Source organism: Gorilla gorilla, chromosome 13 (genome assembly GCF_029281585.2).
Source record: "Gorilla gorilla gorilla isolate KB3781 chromosome 13, NHGRI_mGorGor1-v2.1_pri, whole genome shotgun sequence".
Lineage (NCBI taxonomy): Eukaryota > Metazoa > Chordata > Mammalia > Primates > Hominidae > Gorilla > Gorilla gorilla.
The window spans coordinates 85,894,819-85,907,186 of NC_073237.2; the positions used below are offsets into that span (position 1 = coordinate 85,894,819).

Consider the following 12,368-nt stretch of genomic DNA (forward strand, 5'->3'; position numbering starts at 1 on the left):
CCAGGCCTCCCAGAACCATCTGGTCCCGGCCCTCGCTGGGTGGACACACAGCCCTGACGGTCAGGTTCCTGTGGTGGCCGTCCTCTCTCCAGGACCCAGCATCACAGGGCCTGGCCCACAGTGGCACCGGGAACCACAATGCCTGCTTTGTCCCCACACAAAGGCTGGCAAAGCACCTTATATGGGCCACTTCACACTGGGAAAAGTCCCTTAAAAGTTATTTTTGCTTCTACTTCAACCCAAGTTCTAGAATATATGTCTTTTTTTTTTTTTTGAGATGGAGTCTTGCTCTGTCGCCCAGGCTGGAGTGCAGTGGCACGATCTTGGCTCACTGCAAGCTCAGCCTCCTGGGTTCATGCCATTCTCCTGCCTCAGCCTCCTGAGTAGCTGGGACTACAGGCGCCCGCCACCACGCCTGGCTAATTTTTTGTATTTTTAGTAGAGACGGGGTTTCACCATGTTAGCCAGGATGGTCTCGATAGAATATATGACTTAATCTTCAGTATGTCCTTTGCAAATGGTCTTGTGTATGCAGACTATCTATGATGTGAAAGCTGCATCCAGGAAGATCCCAGCCTGGGCAAGACCAGGAGGGCCAAGGCACCCCTGAGGCAGTAGGAGTCACAACCCGGCTTTCTAAAGGGGATGCAAGGACTTACATATCCTGCCTCTTACAGCTAAAGTCACATCTTGAAACGCCTTCTAACACAGACACACCTGCATCAACCTTTAATCCACATCTCCAGGAGTGGCCACAGAAGGTGGTGTGGACGTGGCTGAGGCTCCTCTAGCTTGGTGTGGCTGACATGGTCAGCCCCCCCCAGATTTTCACTCCCTCCTCTATTTCCACACCAGATCTAGCAGGAGTGGACCTTGGGGGCCTTGGACAGGTGGGCCCTCCACCAAATCAAACAGAGCAGCTTCTTCTGATGACCTCTTCTCTTCTGGTTCCATCCAAGCACGTAAACAAGCCGGAAACGAGAGACCTGCACAGGTGGCTGCTGAGCCAAAGACGGTCCCTCCCGGGGCTACCGAGGGCACCTCCCACACCCAGTGAGAGTGTCAAACCGCAGTGGGTGTCCCACAGTGACGGCAGAGTGTGAGGGCAGCATTCTGCACAGGGTGAGTCCCCCAGAGCCTACAATCCTGCACAGCACAAGGACATGTCCCGTGCCAGCCCAGGCCACCCTCGGGATGGCGAAGAGGCACAGCCACGCCACAGCACTCCCAGCCCCCAGCTGACCCAGTGGGGCCCTGGCACAGGACTCTGCCCAGGCATGTGCCTAGCACGGGTGAGGAAGCCCCGCCCCTCGAGGAAGCTGCCCTGGGTGGCTCTGCCTCTTCACATTTATAGAGAAGGAAACTGAACCCATGAAGTGACGGGCCAGCCCATGGCCCAGCAGCCCTGCGGGCGGGCAGCCCGATCCCAACAGTTGGGAGGGGTTGGGGACAGGGCCAGAGAAAATGGGTAGCCTGGGTCATAGCCTACAACAATATCACTTCATCACGCTGTGCCTCCATGGCCTCATCCATGACAGGGAGGGCCCAGTGCCCTCTGGGGCTGCCATGACATGCGGACTCGCACCCACATGCTGTCTGTGACAGGGCCCATGTGGCCTGATGCTCTGGAATTTCAGACAACAAGCAGCCCCTTCGTCCACTCTGCACACTTGAAGGGCAGGGATGGGAGCAAAGGTGTGGCAGCTCAGGGGGCTGTCCCCGGTCCACCTCACCCCAGCCCAAGCCACTGCCTTTGCCAGACCTCCCTGAACACGGGGCATGGGGGGTGTGAGTTAGTGGACAGAAGAGAAGCAACTGCCCACGGGATCCCGAAGACCCCTAGGGTAGGGTGAAAGACCACCTTCAACAACCCAATATGAACTCCTAGGTGCACCAGTCCTCAGGGGACAGTCCAGGCAGGGGCACCTCCTCAACTGGGGCCCTTCCCTTCCTGCCGGGAAAGCTGGTGCTGAGGCTGGGTACTGGGCTCACCACCAAACAAGCCACACCCAGCATTGCCTCGCTCATTGCCTCCCCAGCCCCACCCACACTGACTTCCTCTATAGCCACATCCCCTAAACGGACCCTTACCACTCCAGGCAGAACCACCTGAGCTTTCAAAGACAGGCCTTCCTCCCTCACTCTCCAGACACCTGCCTGGCAGGTCACACAGTGAATGTGCATCGCTGCTGACTAAGGAATGGAACACCGGGACAAGACCTTCTGAAAAGCCAGTTCCAAAAGGAACCATGGCTCTCAGGCAGACGCCGACACTTACCAAACCATCAGTGTCGTCCAACATTTCAGCACATGGTTTCTTTCCACTATCTGGTGTTAGCAGAGTCTGAAACAGAGTTAGAAAAGGGCATATTTTAGCAGGATAAACTACCAGATTCCCTTACAATATACATACACACAATTCCATACCCCAACCCTGTGCCAAAAATGTCCCCCAGGGACTGCAAGAGCATCGTCCTAGAGAACTGTCAAGTTACAGGGTACAGCTTACCTGGCCACGTGAGACCAGAAGAGGCATTACAGCTAACAGACAAGGATTATCAAGAACTGGGAGGGAGGCATCATCTGCACCTTCCTTCGCCCTACCCATTTCTCTCCTCCCCTCTGCTCCTGGCCAGGCACCAACTTAGCAGAGAGCCTCTCCTTGGCTCAGCACACAATCACTAGGCGTGAGCTCTAGTGCAGGAGACAGCCAGGGTGGGCCAAGGCCTTACCCAGAAACCCTGTGACCCACAATGAAGGTGTAGTCAAGAAGGACACTGTAGCACAAAGCTCCAAAACAGTCCCTAATTTAAAATCACATATGAAGACAATGTCAGTGCTAGCACTCAATATTCCAACACTTTTTAAGTTTTAAAATTAATTACATACTCAAAAACCAAAATCAAGAGAAGAAGGGGAGGAGAAGGAGGGCAAGGAAGAGAGAGAGAAGAAAAGAAGAATCCAAACAGGAACCAGAATTTGGGAGGGTTTTTCTTTTTGAGACAGTCTGTCTCCAGGCTGGAGCGCAGTGGCGCGATCTCAGCTCACTGTAACCTCCACCTCCCAGTTTCAAGCAATTCTCCTGCCTCAGCCTCCTGAGTAGCTGAGCTTACAGGCACATGCCACCACACCCGGCTGATTTTTATATCTTTTTTAGTAGAGACGGGGTTTCACCATGTTAACCAGACTGGTCTTGAACTCCTGACCTAAAGTGATCTGCCCGCCTCGGCCCTAAGTGCTGGGATTATAGGCATGAGCCACCGCGTCCAGCTGGGAGGGATTTTTTAAAATAATGTCAGAAGTAGCGGAAGGCTTACTAATGCCCCTGCATAAAGGAGAAACATGAATCAACACTCTGAGAAAATGCAAAGGGCTCCTTCCTTCCTCACTGGCCTCCTGGAGCAGGGAGTGAGCATCGCAAAGTCCCCTCCCACAAGGCACAGAGCCGCAAATGGCAAGTGAAGGGACAAGCTGTTCGATGTCATTAACGATGAAAGAAACAAACTGAAGCAGGATGGTCGCTTTCATCTTTCTGATGAGCAGTAACCTACAAAGCTGAGCAACCAGAGCCTGTGATGGGGTGGGGAAACCAGCGCCTGACAGTGGGGGAGCAGACCCAGTGCACCTGACTGTGACACTCGGGATGCTGCTGAATCACATTCCACTTGGACACAAAGCTACACCACGAGGGTGCTTCCTGCATCGTAGCAAAGCCATGGAAACCTTCCAAGTCCATCAGTGGCTGACCAGAATCAAATAAATGGTCTATCCAAACACTGAAGTGTATGCACCCATCACAAAGAACAAGGAGGTCAGCTGGGCACAGTGGTTCACGCCTGTAATCCCAGCACTTTGGGAGGCCGAAATGGGAGGATCGCTTGGGCCCAGAAGTTCAAGACCAGCCTGGACAACACAGTGAGACCCCAACTCTACAAAACATTAAGTTAGCCAGGCATGGTGACACATGCCTGTAGTCCCAGCTACTCGAGAAGCTGAGGTGGGAGGATTGCTTGAGCCCAGGTTGTCAAGCAGTGAGCTATGACTGTGCCACTGCACTCCAGCCTATGCATCAGAGTGAGGCCCTGTCTCAAAAAAGCAAATAAACAAAAAAAAGGCCAGGCACAGTGGCTCATGCCTGTAATCCCAGCCCTTTGGGAGGCCGAGGTGGGTGGCTCACTAGGTTAGGAGATCGAGACCATCCTGGCTAACACGGTGAAACCCCATCTCTACTAAAAATACAAAAAATTAGCCGGGCATGGTGGTACACACCTGTAGTCCCAGCTACTTGGGAGGCTGAGACAGGAGAATCGCTAGAACCCAGGAGCCAGAGGTTGCAGTGAGCCAAGATCGTGCCGCTGCACTCCAGCCTGGTCGATAGAGCGAGACTGGGTCTCAAACAAACAAACAACAAACAACAAAAAACAAACCCTGAGGAGGTGACCTTGTGTGGAAAGGGAACTGCCCAAGACAGAATAAAAAGGCAGGCTGTGGAGGGGCAGCCAGGGCAAGCCCACCACTCTGCGGTGGCCTTACGTATGCATGTGAGTGGCTGCACAGGAAACACAGGCTCTTGGGAGGACAGTCCAGAGAGCAGTAACAGGTTTTTCGTGCTGTGGAGTGGCCTGGGGATCCGAAGGCAACTTGGTCCCTGCATTTCTGAGCTTCCGTATTAGTGCTGTTTTTACCCTGCACACTGCAACAGATACATACCACAGTTGCCCACATAGCACCGCCCCTTTTCTTTAGTGGAAACTACAAATTCCACACGGTGCATACATCCTAAGGAAGGCCAACCCATGGCTGGTCACACAGTTCCCTTCCTGGGCCCACCTAAAAGACTGCCTGCCACACACATGCCACACACATGCCACAAACATGCATCACATGCATGCATATACATGCACACACCCATCCAAGCAGACACACACCCACCCGCACTTACATGCACACACGTATACACCTATGCACACAGGTACACCACACCCACATACCCATGTAAGCACACATGTATATTCACATACAAAATCACACACAAACCTACAGAGACATACATACATACACATGCACATTTATACATCCAAACACGCACATCCATACACACTCATGCACACACACACACATATACATATATGCACAAACATACTCACATGCCACATTCACATACATACCTATACACCTAAACACACACTCATATACACACATGGATACATATGCCCACACGGATACACATACACACAAACACATGCACAAACATATGTACCTATACGCACACTCATATACAGATATACTGCACACACCCACATGTACTCATATACACATCTACCTACACACATGTGCCTACACACATATGCATACTCAAACACACACTGTGCATGGTCCTTATCCTCTCCCCAAGGGAGCTGCAGCCCAGCATTCCCACCCACTCACACGCTGGGGAAAGAATCACCTCCTTCCTCCTCAGCAGCTCAGAGGCAGGTTCTGAGCCATCGCAGCCTCCTGGAGACCCCATGTGCCTGTGGTCAGTGGTTCTCATACCGCGGCCTGCAGCAGAACCCCCGGCAAGGATCTGAATGCCAGATCTCTGGGCCCCAGTTGGAGCCCCAGTCCGGTAGTGCTCTGGGGGGGGCCCAAGAACATGCATTTCTAATGGGCCCTCAGGTGATGCTGCTGTAGTTCCAGTGAACAGCCTCTAGTCCCTGGGGCAGCTTAAGGGAGTCAGGGTTTGGATGTGGCTCATTCATTCCGTCAGTGAATGCTTTTTGCTCCTTTTGTGTGCCAAGCTGCATCAAAAGTCCCTGGCTCTCCTGAGGACACAAAGAAACAACTGGAGAAAGTCATTTCAGGGAGTGAGATGCTGATAAGGCAGGAGCATGTCAATGTGAGAAACAGCCTACAAGGGTGTTGGGGGGGAGTCTTATTAACACTCCTGAGGGTCTTATCCTCCTGGAGAGATGAGAATCCCCCTGCAGACCCAGAGCCTCTTCCCTGCAGCTGGCCCTGCTCAGCCCTGGGTCCCAAAGGGGGCTGACCCTCATCCTCCCTGCAAGCCTTGGGGGCTGCCCCTGTGTGTGGCAGGCACCTTCCTTCCTGTCTCCACCTGGCTCAAATGCCACCTACCTAGAAGCAGGGACCAAGGTCCTCAGCTGGTCAGAAAGGCCCACACGCCACAAGACCCAGGCTAAGATTTGAGGGCCCATGTGGCTAACACGAGGGAGCCCAGGCCAGCATCCAGTTACTAAATAACACCCTATTCTGTGTAAAACTCTGGGTGACAACTGCAACAATGCCAAGTGCTCCTAGAAAACAGCAGAAGGTAAGAAATCCCCTGCCCTCTGCGTTCCAGAAACAACTGCTACAAAAAAAGCCCCTTCCCCACAGGACTGAGCTAAGGCTCACGATGCCCCCACCCACCCAGGATAAGGCCAGACACAGAAACCCACCAACGCCTGCTCTGCGCCTCTTGATGGCCAGTGGCATGATGCATCCCCCGCCTGCTCCCGATCACTCACAACAAAATGCTCATAACCAAACCTGCTTCGCTTCTGTCCTTCTCCAGGCCCCTTGGGCCCCACAGAGCCAGTGCAGCCCCTCCTGAGAAACAGCTGGCCTTGGGTAAGGCATCCTCTGACCCTGCCACCCTCATCCCATATCCCACCTCTGGTTCTTCTAAGCCTCATCTACACCACCCTACAAAGAAAAGCCCTTTGGCCTAACCTTTGAGACACGTGTGATCTCATGGTCAGCGTGTGGCCAGGCCCTGGCCCCTACTGTGACAGTCCATTCCCTCCTTTGCATACTCCTAAGAAAGCCTCTTCTTACTAAGTCTGGATTTGTTTTATATTTGACAACTGCTTACTGATTACAAACAACTTGAAACTCCAAAATGTGTCACACACTCATGCAATGGATGCACAGGTGAGAGCTTTGATTTCTGCCTCCTGGAAGACCGGTACTCACATGTTTAACCGAGGTTCCACCGGTTCAGACCCACAGCTCATGAGACGGCTCAGGAATACGTCAGAGATACCCCAGCCTCACATGCACAGCTGGTCCTGGGGGCCACAGAGCAAGGAAAAAGGGGAGAAGCAACACTGAAGGTGAACCACACCCCTCACAGACACGGGCATCCTACAGGCCCGGGAGAACCCATGCCCTCCAGCATGGAACTCAGCACACTGGGCATTTTGTGTAAGCAGCCCTCCTCCTGCAGACAGGCAGGGCTTAGCAGGGCCAGCTGAAAATGACACCCAGCCTCATATGTGGCCACCACACATGCCGAAGGGGAGGACGGAGCAGGCGACCTGCTGTTCCCCACACCCCGCAGCAGAGAGAGAGGGCTCCCAGGGCAGACAACCCTATCGCCTAATCCTACAGTCATGCTCAGGGGCTCTGCTGGGCCCCTCAGCACGCTCATGAAGCCCCAAGGTCTCTTTCCTAAGATTACTGCAAACTGCAACTGAACACACAAAAGAAAATGTGCATCTCACTGGAGGTCAGAAAAATGCAGATTAAAGCAAGATGCCACTCTCCCCCTACAAAATGACCAGAAAAAATAATTACAAGGCTTAAGGTGGTGTGGAACTGTGAGCCCCTCCCTGCTGTCAATGACTTTTCTAGCAAGCAGCATGCCAGGGATATCAGGAACCTTACAAGGGTACCTCTTAGCTATCGGCAACAAGCAGAAATTGGGACGGGTAATCCCAACAAAACGTTTCACCCCATATACTCTTGACTCTGTGAAACTGAAAAGCCCCCCACAGAGAGAAGCACGTCAACAGATAAAGCAGCAGTCTGGCTCCAAATTGTATGTTTGCGTCTTTCACATGGATGGCTGTGAGCAAATGGCTGCAGTTCTGAGTCCTGACAACTGAGGAGGCAACGGTGACTCATTGCCCTCCCAGGACAGGTGTGGGCACCACAGGAAGGCTGCCAGAATAAACCTCCAAACATTTTTCTCCTATACTAGGAGAGTAGCATATGAATAGAAATCATGGTGTCCCGGACATCATAAACCCCCAGAGTCCTGGGAAGCCTGAATCCTAGGGCCTATGTGTATTTCTTTTTTCTTTTTTTTTCTTTTTTTTTTTTTGAGACAGAGTCTCCCTCTCCCTCCCAGGCTGGAGTGCAGTGGTGCGATCTCGGCTCACTGGAACCTCCACCTCCCGGGTTCAAGTGATTCTCCTGCCTCAGCCTCCTGAGCAGCTGGGATTACAGGTGTGCGCCACTACGCCCGGCTAATTTTTGTATTTTTAGTAGAGACAGGGTTTCACCATGTTGGTCAGGCTGGTCTCGAACTCCTGACCTCATGATCTGCCTGCCTCGGCCTCCCAAAGTGCTGGGATTACAGGCATGAGACACCGTGCCTGGCCTGATGTATATTTCTTGAACAACAAATGGGTAATTTTAAGAAGGCTAGGATGAGTTTTACCAACCTGCTTTTCCTAGTGATTCATTAAATGTGGTTTGGGTTAAGAAGAGAAATTCTCAGACTTTGCTGAATCCCTAACTGAAGCACGTGAGGCTAAAATCACTCCCTCTCTGCCCAGAGTGGTCTGCACACCCAGAAAGAAATTCCAGAAATCACTTGGCGTGAGTGCATTGCAAATTCTTGAAACTTGATTTCTCACAGGTATAGATCATCTGGCTAACTCAGTCCAAAATTTAAATATGGTGCTATTATAATTCACAGTAACTAAGATTATTATCTGTACATTAACGTATGGCACAAAAGCCCATAAGGCTAGCTTCTACAGAGAAGCAGGCTCCAAGGGAAGTGGCCACCAATGCTCTTCCTTTATAACAACATTGATGTGAGCAGCAGCAGGCAACTGGCTGATAAAATGTGGAAATGTTTTTTCCCTGTGGCATACCCACATAAGGAGAGCTGTGTTTTCTGTACAAAATAGGTGGGGTTGTTTTTGGCAAAATGATGGAATGTTTTGAATTTGAAGGAGTAAAAATTCCCCAATACCAGTCTATGGCAAACAACTCAAAACAACAACAAGCCAACAACACCTCCTATTTAAAGCTGTCCCAGCCAGATGCAGTGGCTCATGCCTGTAATCCCAGTACTTTAGGAGGCCAAGGTGGAAGGATCACTTGAAGCCAGGAGTTCAAGACCAGCCAAGGCAACAAAGTGAGAGCCTGTCTCTACAAATAAAAAATAATTAGCTGGGTGTGGTGACATGCACCTGTAGTCCCAGCTACTTGGGAGGGTGAGGCAGGAGGATCACATGAGCCTGGGAGTTTGAGGCTGCAGAGAGCTGTGATCATGTCACTGCACTCCACCTGGGAAAAAGAGCAAGACTGTGCTGGAAAGAAAGGGGGGGGGAAGGGGAGAAGAAAGCGAAAGAAAGAGAGAAAGGGAGGGAGGGAGGGAAGGAAGGAAGGGAAAGAGAGAGGGAAGGAAGGAAGGGAGGGAGGGAGGGAGGCAGGGGGGAGGGAGGAGAGAGAGAGAGAGAGAGAGAAAGAGAGGCATGAAGAGAACACAGAAAAGGGAAACAGAACAAAAGGGTCTGTACTCTGAAAACTAGAATGTTCCTTTCTACTCCTTAAGCCAAACCTAGAAGGCTTCTGGCACTCTCTTCTCTGCATCCCAGTACCCACTTCCAGGTTTCCAATGTGTTGAGTTCAGACTGGGGAATACCAGATGGGGAAAAATGGTAGACTCATGCCCAGTTGAGGAATACTTGCAATTCTAATCTTCCTCCCCAAACCACCTGCTACTATATTCTTTTCAGAATCTTTGAATAGCTGTTCCCTGCATTTGCAGTGGGAAAGCCATAGTGGAACATGGTTAACCCATCTTATTAACCAAGCCCATTCATTTCTGAGCTAAAAATCTACCTGAGGCTCACACCAGCCGTCTTTTGCATGATCCATCTGGTCCTCTTCGTAGACTGGGGTCCATTCCCAGGTGCTAAATCTGTTCAGCAGGGCTACTTGGGGGCTTTTCATGATCAAGTCCCAGCCTTGCTCTTTCTCATCCAGGTCATGACCAGCCCTTTTTCGCTGCTGCTTTTTCATTTTTGCAGCAGAGGTGGGGAGGTACAAAACTAATTAGCGTCAACCAGTCTCCAAAGTGTATTCACAACACAAGGTCTCTATGTTGTGTTTAAAGAACCAAATGGTGGGCCGGGCATGGTGGCTCACACCTGTAATCCCAGCACTTTGGGAGGCCAAGGCAGGCAGATCACAAGGTCAGGAGTTCAAGATCAGCCTGGCCAACATGGTGAAACCCCATCTCTACTAAAAATACAAAAATTAGCAGGGTGTGGCGGCGGGCACCTGTAATCCCAGCTACTTGGGAGGCTGAGGCAGGAGGCTGGCTTGAACCCAGGAGGTGGAGGTTGTGGTGAGCCGAGATTGCACCACTGCACTCCAGCCTGGGTGACAGAGCAAGACTCCGTCTCAGACCAAAAAAAAAAAAAAAAAAAAAAAGAACCAAATCGTGCCAACTAGAGCCAAAGGCTTAACTTCAACCCTTGCAGTCATGAGGGCACTTTCTCCACTTTCCACCTTAGACACGTGCTTTTGGGGTTCTATGTGCTTTTCTTAAATTTCAGAATCAGAACACCAGTCAAAAATGGAAAGTGTGACCCACCTTCCCCCACCCCCAAGAAAACTGCCACAAAACCTCACTGTGAGCCTGTTTCTTCCTCTCTTCTCTCAGATGCACTATGCTCTCAGGGACCAAGGACAGTTTGTTCTAATCATGTTGAAGATGTAAAATAAAAATACTTAATTGTAAATTGAATTATTTCACCAAGATGCTACCTGTGAGAAAAAAGGAATGGCTGGAAATCCTGCCTTCCGACCTGGGTTTCGGATGATTATAAACAGCTGAGGTGGGGCTGAGGACCTCAGAGGCAAGGCAGCCACAGTTGGGGGTGGGGGGCAACACATTACAAGTCCAGCAGCAGGGCGCAGCCAGGCTGCCTCTGGCCACCTCCCCAATGCCCAGGATCTGGACAGGAAAAGACAGGAGTTCATCAATAAGGAGAGACCCCTCAGATGTGGGGTGCAACACCCCAGCTAGGAAGGGCAGCAACGGGTCCTCTCCCTGCAAGATCATGGGAACAAAGGAGAGGACAGGGACACTGAGGACAGGGTTCAAAACCCACTGGTCTCCCCAGAGTGAAGCACCCCCAGGGGAAACTGACAGCAACTCAGGCAGTCACAGAGGTCAACCATCAGAGAGGTGAGCGCTAGACAAAAACCACATCCTCATTCTTTGGGTCCGTTAGGAAATGGGCGGGGTTGCAGGGGTCCTCCGCCTCCTGGAGAGGGCTGGATAAGCCTGAGTTACCACGGGGTGTGGGGGGGAGGGTGCGGAGAGCACCCCCAGGTCGAGGGTCCTGCTCTCTGCTCAGCCCACGGTGACATCTCTAATGCAAGCATATGCTGGCTCTAAATTATATTAGCTTGCTTGCTTTATTTGGATGCATCTCTGTTTTTGACACCATGTCCTCTCTATAGCTATAAACATCTCGCATGCTTTACAAAGCACTGAGCACACAATAATTAACCAATACTCACTGACCAACCTGTCAGGGGCAAAGAGGGCCAGCCCAGGAAGGGGGCACATTTCCACATATCACCCAAGAGCCTCTCATGCTGGCTCAGACCCACAGACAAGACTGGGAAGATCCGCCCACAGAATGTTCCTCCTTGCCCTCCATGACCAGATTCTCACTTTAAAAAGAGCCCTTAGTCCAATGCATCCTGCGGAGAACAGACAAGAGGGGCCTAAGTCCCCCAGGAAACCAGCACCATCCATCCGGTGAGATTGCTGGCCACTCGGCCCAGGAGTGATGGCTGCTAACGGGTCACTTAAAAAAAATGACCATGCGTTAAAAACATTATTAAATCATCACTCACAAGAGAACCAAGGAGGTGTCACAATCCCTTCAGAGGAGAAGTCAAAGAATCACAAAAAGACATGGAGTTGGCTGGGGGAATGGGGATGGATTGGGCCATGATGGATTGATAATTAGGGGGCTTCTGTTTGGGGTGCTGGAAATGTCTTGGAGCTAGAGGTTGCACAACATTGCAAATGTACTAACTGCCATGGAACTATTCACTTTAATATGATTAACTTTATGTTATGTGAATTTCACCTCAAGAAAAAAATAATACAGAGTAAAAGAATATTGACATGAATTTCCAACGGACACAATACCAGCCTTTTCCATGGGGAGTCAATTGTCTCTCCAGGAGGCTGAACCCATTTGCACGTCTAGGGACAAGGATTATTTGCATTGCCTTCAGATATCTATGACTTACAGAACCGTACAAAGACAGGTGAGCCCTGGGTGGCCCCAGTGCTCCATTCAAAGGCTGCCTATGCCCAAGTCCAAGGTGGAATG

At 51.2% G+C, this 12,368-nt stretch overlaps 1 protein-coding gene across 12 annotated transcripts in view; it reads right to left on the minus strand.

The window, feature by feature from the left end:
• SEMA4D (semaphorin 4D) overlaps nt 1-12,368 on the minus strand; it is a 137,044-nt gene that overhangs the window by 92,500 nt on the left and 32,176 nt on the right. For 11 of the 12 annotated variants that reach the window (XM_055350834.2, XM_063696546.1, XM_031014765.3 and 8 more), the window contains exon 2: nt 2,279-2,344. The gene's annotated coding sequence lies outside the window, so the exon portion shown is untranslated. Of the gene's footprint in view, nt 1-2,278; nt 2,345-6,957; nt 7,053-12,368 lie in introns of all 12 variants that reach the window. The other variant, XM_055350823.2, reaches the window with a different exon arrangement.